Source organism: Pan paniscus, chromosome 13 (genome assembly GCF_029289425.2).
Source record: "Pan paniscus chromosome 13, NHGRI_mPanPan1-v2.0_pri, whole genome shotgun sequence".
Taxonomy (NCBI): domain Eukaryota; kingdom Metazoa; phylum Chordata; class Mammalia; order Primates; family Hominidae; genus Pan; species Pan paniscus.
Window position 1 is genome coordinate 134031560 of NC_073262.2, and position 7180 is coordinate 134038739.

Below are 7180 nucleotides of genomic sequence, written 5' to 3' on the forward strand. Positions count from 1 at the left end.
CCCCACCAACACCCCCACGGTGGAAAAACCAGTTTGCCGCTGTTTGCAATTCAATTCCTTCACTCCATATAAATTTGTGCTCTTTGATGTCTCCTTTGAACCAGATATAACATCTACCTTGTCTTTCTTATGAGTAAAATAAATCTTTAATACATGCTCATTTTTTATTTCTGAACAAGGGTCATGAATCTACCTTTTTCTGAAAATTGTCTTTTACCAATTGCCTTTATGTGAAAATGAACACAGATACATTATCGAACAGAATGCAATTTTTGCTTATATTTCTAAAACAAAACTTGAATCTTGGAATACATTGTATACTCACTAAAGACCCTTCCAAAGTGAGCCAAAGCTTAGAGCTCAATCCTTTTAGAGGCTTTTGCCCCTCGGGAATTTGAGAAAATATCTAGTCCAGATCGCAACCAGACAGAATGAATCCGAATGAGTGAGTGGGTGGGGCGCGAGCCCAGGCATTTTTTATCGCTCCCAGGTGACTCAAGTTGGGAACTACCCGCCCGGGCTAGGATTGACTGACCCTGCCGTGCAGCCTGTGACCTATCACAAATCACCTTGGCTTTGTTTTTCCTCGGTGCGGCCGAATCCCACAGGAATGCACGGAATCCCTGCCCTCACCCATGGCGAAGCTGCCCCCCTCGGGCTCCGCCTGCCCCCCGCGGCTCCTCGTCGCCGGGCAGCCAGGAGCTGCCGGGTGGGCGCGGGCGTCTCGGGGCGCGATGCGAACCAGACCCCCTCGCGGAACCCGCCTGGGCTGTGCAGGGGACAACGCGTTAGGCCGTCGAGGGTGGGGCGAGCCCTGTGTGTGTGATGGGGGTGGCATCCGATGGATCCCGGGGGCCTGCGGAGGAGGTGGGGATCTCGGCGCCACCCGGTGCGCGCCCCGAGGGCATCTCCCCTCGAGACCAGTCCGCGGGGCTGGGCGAGGCGTGGGGTAAGGCGGCGTAGACCTCCCAGTGCCGGCTGCAGGGCCGCGGGTCGGGGCGGGGCCCCGCGAGGAGCAAGGGGCTGGCGGGGCTGGAGGGCTGGGTGAGTCCCGGCCCTGGCAATCCCAGGAGAGGGCAGGGAGCGCCCCCAACTGACCGCCGGGGGCATCGTGACGCTGAGGTGGATGGGAGACTGCACGATTTGAGCAGGTTGTGTGAAATCTGGAACTCCATTACTTGTACCCCAAGGCATCTTTTTAATGCGGATTTATGCTGGAAAGCCCCACACCAAGCTGTTAACAGGAACTGCTTCGTGGCACTGAGATTCCAGGGGCTGCTCGTTCCTTTCTCTGGCTCATCTGTGTAAGGAAGACTTTCCTCCGTGAGCCTTTCCACCAAGCTCAGGCCTGAGGCTTAGGAGAAATGTGCGAGATCCCGACAGCCTCGGAGGGAGTGAGGGGGCTTCGAGAACCTCAGGGCCACCTTAGGGGCCTCTACCAGGGAAGGAGAAATGATCTTGTTTCACCGGCCAGGGAGGTGAGTGCAGCCCCTTCAGGACCTCAAAAATCTCTACTGGGGGCCCACCCTCAGAGGCCTGGTGAGGTCAGAACTAAGGCCTTGGATAGCAGGATACAGTTTGCTGTTCTAATTGTTTAGTATCTGATCTCATAGACAAATGACACAATAATCATTTTTTCATAAAATCTTAATATATAAAGCCAACGATGGTAAGGATATGTTTGGTTTCAAGTGACAAGAGATTCTGCTCAGTTGGGCTTGGTGGCTCACACCTGTAACCCCAGCACTTTAAGAGGCCTAGATGGGCGGATCGCTTGAGCTCAGGAGTTTGAGACAAGCCTGGCAACATGGTGAAACACCACCTCTACAAAAAAGTACAAAAATTAGCCAGGCATGGTGGCATGAGCACCTGTAGTCCCAGCCACTGAGGGTTGCGGGGGGGAGCTGAGATGGGAGGATCCTGGGAGGTTGAGGTTGCAGTACCCATGCACTCCGGCCTGGGTGACAGAATGAGACCCTGTCTCAAAAAAAATAATAATAATAGAAAGAAAAGGAAAAAAGAAAGTCTGCTCGAACTGGTTGCGACCAGCAAGGAGATGTGTGGGCTCACAGAAGTGAAAGTACAGGGATGCCTGCCTCAGGGGCTGATGCAGGACAGAAATATAAAACAGCCACTCCCCATACTGGAGCTGCCTAGCTGGAAAGGGGCAGGTTGAGATTGCTCTCAGGTGGCCTGACTGCAAAAGCTGCATGTTAGCCACCACTCAGAACACGTGCTAGGGTCTGGAGGATGGAGGCAAGTCTGGAAACAGCTGCCTGTCCACCATGACTGCAATTTGTTAAGACCACCTGCAATTTGCTAAGCGCTAATGGGGAGGCCAGGCTCAGCTCAGATAGCTCAGCTCCTGCAGACCTAGTCGAATGTTTCTTGCTAGATTTTGTTTTATGTACTTTTGTAACCAAATGCTCCCATTTTTTCTAAGAAAAACAGAATGAATTACTTTTTTTTAAATTATTATTTTCTATTCTCTCCCCTTTCCCTCCTTCCCGTTTCCTACTCAGCCCTTCAGAAATGCAAATGTAACTGTTCACCTCCCCCTATACATTCCCTTCAGGGTAATTCCCTTCAGGGCAATTTCTTCAATGGCTCCAAGACAGATCTTTTCCTTGAGAGCTGACAGTCGATTTGCTGACAGTTGATTTGCAGACTGAAGCATACCTGCCACGGAACTTTTACCTCCATGGGATGGCCTTAGAACTTCTGCTCTGCAAGCTGGAAGTGACCTTCATCCTCCAGGAGGGTATGTCGAAAGCATTCCCGCTTGGCCACTTTTACAAGTTATTTCTGCCTGGGAAGGCACCAACTCAATTATCCAGTAGATAAGACGCGGGGCAACAGGGGAACCCCTGCCTTGCATACTTGCTCACCCCCTACCTTATAAAAGTGTCCATGTTACTGCTCCAAAGGTGAAGCAGCACATGTAAAGGCAGGACACGTTGTGTCCCTTCCCCAAGCTACCTTTGGAATACATTCACTTTTCTTACACCAGACCTCGCGCTTGTTCATTGGACTCTGCATGCGATGAGCAACTAACCTGCTTTTCAGTTATGCTTTGGAGCCATGTTGTTTAGCACTTAGAAAATAGAGGTGAGTCTGGGCGTGGTGGCTCATGCCTATAATCCCAGCATTTTGGGAGGCCGAGGTGGGTGGACCACTTGAGGTCAGGAATTCAAGACCAACCTGGCCAACTTGGTGAAACCCTGTCTCTACTAAAAATAGAAAAAATGAGCCCAGCATGGTGGCACATCCCCGTAATCCCAGTTACTCGGGAGGCTGAGGCATGAGAATTGCTTGAATCCGGGAGGTGGAGGTTGCAGTGAGCCGACATCACGCCACTGCACTCCAGCCTGGGCCACAGAGTGAGGCTCCGTCTCAAAAAAAAAGAAAATAGAGGGTGTCTGATAAAATGTACCTTCTCTAGTGTGCAGCACAGTAAATCCAGCACCCCAGAGATGTCCTGCCTGGCTCCCTGGAACCCGTCTGTGCACATGATGAGATGTCACCTCTGTAATTAGCTTAGGTTACATGGCACAATTAGCCTTAAAATAGGGAAATATTCTGGGTGAGCCTCATCTAATCCCATGAGAACTTAAAAGCAGAGAGCTTTCTCCCACTATCAGCAGAAGGAGAAGTCAGACTAGAAGCAGAATTCACATGCCATTGTTGACCTGAAGACTGAGGGACAAGGTGGCAAGGAATGATAGCAAATTCTAGAAGCTAACAGCAGCCCCTGGCTGGCAGCCAGCAAGGAAATGGGAACTTCATACTGAATTCTGCCAGTAATAGAAATGAGCTTGGAAGAGGACCCTAAATTCCAGGGGAGGGATGCAGCAGGCCAACACCCTGATTTCAGCTTGGACAGAGAATGTAGCCATGCTGTACTGGTCTCCTGACCTGTGGGACTATGGCAAAATAAATGGATGTTGTGTTAAAAAGAAAAAACCTAAACACTCAGAAAAAAAGAAAAATGTTGGCAGTACAAAGAGATATTGCCAGAAACACAAATATAGTGAGTCTTTAACATACTATTTAACAACCTAGAAGAGATTTAACTTACCAAAATCAGAGACATCAGGCCAGACAGGGTGGCTCACGCCTGTAATCCCAGCACTTTGGGAAGCCAAGTGGTTGGATCACTTAAGGCCAGGAGTTCAAGACAAACCTGACCAACATGGTGAAACCCCATCTCTACTGAAAATACAAAAGTTATCCGGGTGTGGTGGCATGCGCCTGTAATCCCAGCTCCTTGGGAGGCTAAGGCAGAAGAATCTCTTGAACCCGGGGGGCAGAGGTTGCAGTGAGCCAAGATTCCACCACTGCACTCCAGCCTGGCCTGGACAACAGAGCAAGACTCTCTCAAAAAAAATAAAAATGAAAATAAATCAAAGACATCAAAGACCCAAACAATACTATGAGTAGTTTGAATCAAAGATCTGTATCAAATTCTGTACCACACACAGCTTGTATCTTCTTTTTGCATATGAAACCTTTACCATATATGTGTATTAGAAGGAAAGACAACATCAACTATCCCCCAAGGCAGAAATTAAACAGGCCAAACTCTATGTCCACAATATACGGTAAATCAGAAATTACCCACAAAATTAAACCAAACAAGAACAATGACAAAAATCCTAGCCTGTTTCTTAAATAACTGTTGAGTCAAAGAGAAAGTAAAAACTATAATGGTTCATTGTTTTGAAATCGGGAAGACCACATAATTATATTTAAGGGAATAATGTCAGTTTACCTCATTTTGACTTCAAGGGGTGTTACGTGTCAGGCCTTGGGCTTAAGGCTGTAGCTGCTGAACATTGCCCAATTTAACAACTATAAATGCATTCATTATTGTAAAAATAAAAATAAAAACAAGTGAACTAATGTTTCAACTCAACATTGCACGAGAATAATTTTATTTTTATTTATTTATTTTTTTGAAACAGGGTCTCGCTCCGTTGCCCAGGCTGGAGTGCAGTGGCACCATCTTGGCTCACTGCAACCTCTGCCTTCCAGGCTGAAGAGCTCCTCCCACCTCAGCCTCCCCAGTGGCTGGGACTATAGGCACACCCTCCAGGCCTAGCTAATTTTTGTATTTTCGGTAGAGATAGGGTTTTGCGATGTTGCCCAGGCTGGTCTCAGTCTCCTGAGCTCGATTCATCTGTCCACCTCAGCCTCCCAAAGTGCTGAGACTACAGGCACGAGCCAGCACGCTGGGCCAGAAAAGAACTTTATTTATTTATTTATTTTTGAGACGGAGTCTTGCTCTGTCACCCAAGCTGGAGTGCAGTGGTGTGATCTTGGCTCACTGCAAGCTTCGCCTCCTGGGTTCAAGTGATTCCCCTGCCTCAGCCTCCTGAGTAGCTGGGATTACAGGCACCTGCCACCACACCCAGCTAATTTTTGTATTTTTAGTAGAGACGGGGTTTTGCCATGTTGGCCAGGCTGGTCTTGAACTCCTGACCTCAGGTGATCTGCCTGCCTCAGACTCCCAAAGTGCTGGGATTACAGGTGTGAGCCACCACGACCAGCCCAGAAAAGAACTTTAAAGCAGAATAAAACAAAACCAGAAAAAAGAAATAATAAAGACATAAGAGAGATGAGTCAAATTTAATGAATTTGAAAGGAGTAGATAAATAAATCTGTCGGTTATTTTTTTTAAAAAGCGTTAAAATAGCTAAACCTATGCCAAATTTAATGAAAGACAAATGTAATTAGCAAGTTAATTAAATGCAGTTTAAAGTGTAAAAGTATAAGAATTATAATTCATATATGAATAGATTTTTAATTTTTTATTTTTAAAATTAATTTTTTTTTTTTACAGAGTCCTGCTCTGTCGAACCAGGCTGGAGGGCAGTGGAGCGATCATAGCACACTGTAGTCTTGACCTCCTGGGCTCGAGCGATCCTCTTGCCTCAGCCTCCTGGGTAGCTAGGACTACAGGCATGTGGTACCACACCCTGCCATGAGTAGATTTTAAATCTTGTTGAAAAGTATGCGGCCTGAGCAACATGGAAAAACCCCATCTCTACTAAAAATACAAATATTGGCCAAGCATTGTAGCATGCACCTGTAGTCTCAGCTACCTGGGAGGCTGAGGCAGGAGAATTGCTTAAACCCGGGAGGCAGAGGTTGCAGTGAGCCGAGATTGTGCCACTGTACTCCAGCCTTGGTGACATAGTGAGATTCTGTCTCAAAAAAAAAGAAAAGTATGGTTCAAATAAACAAAAGGAATAGAGTCAAAAAGAAAGGAAGCCAGGTGTGGCACACACCTGTACTCCCATCTATTAGGGAGGCTAAGGAAGGAGGCTCACTTGAGCCCAGGAGTTCAAAGCTGCAGTGAGCTGTGACCATCGCACTGCACTCCAGCCTGTGCAACAGAGCCAGACCCTGTCTCTAAAAATAAAGAAAACCCATATGCTCCCATAAGCCAGGAACAATTGGAAAGAGTTATCAATCACCTTCCCAGAGTCTCTGGAGACCATTTGGGCAGTAAGTTCTTTCAGGCAGTAAGGTCTTTCAAACTCCCAAGAAACAACTAGTTCTAGCCTATGAGCCCATTTTTGCCATGGCAAAAAATGACAAGCTCTCCAATTCATTGTATGAAATTAATATAACACTGATCCCAAAGCCAGCAAATAGAGCACAGCTAAATTACCCCTGATTCCCACAAACTGCATTGTAGCCAGAAGCCGCCTTGCTATCCTGGTCTCATAGCTTTCAGGTACTTGGCTCCTCATTTGTTCCTAAATCCTACTGACAGGGACATGAGGTGGGAGAAAAAAAAAGAAGAATTTGCCAAAGATGGCCGGACTTCAGGGGAAGATTACCTACCCCACATCCCTCTTAACAGCTCCCCTTCCCACTGAAAGCCTTTTTTTTTTTTTTTTTTTTTTTTTTTTTTGAGAAGGAGTTTCACTCTGTCGCCCAGGCTGGAGTGCAGTGACACATGCCCTCCAGGCCCAGCTAATTTTTGTATTTTCGGCTCACTGCAACCTCTGCCTCCCAGGTTCAAGCAATTCTCCTGCCTCAGCCTCCCGAGTAGCGGGGACTACAGGCACGCGCCACCACACCCAGCTAATTTTTGTATTTTTAGTGGAGATGGGGTTTCACCATGTTGGCCAGGATGGTCTCCATCTCTTGACCTCGTGATCCGCCCGCC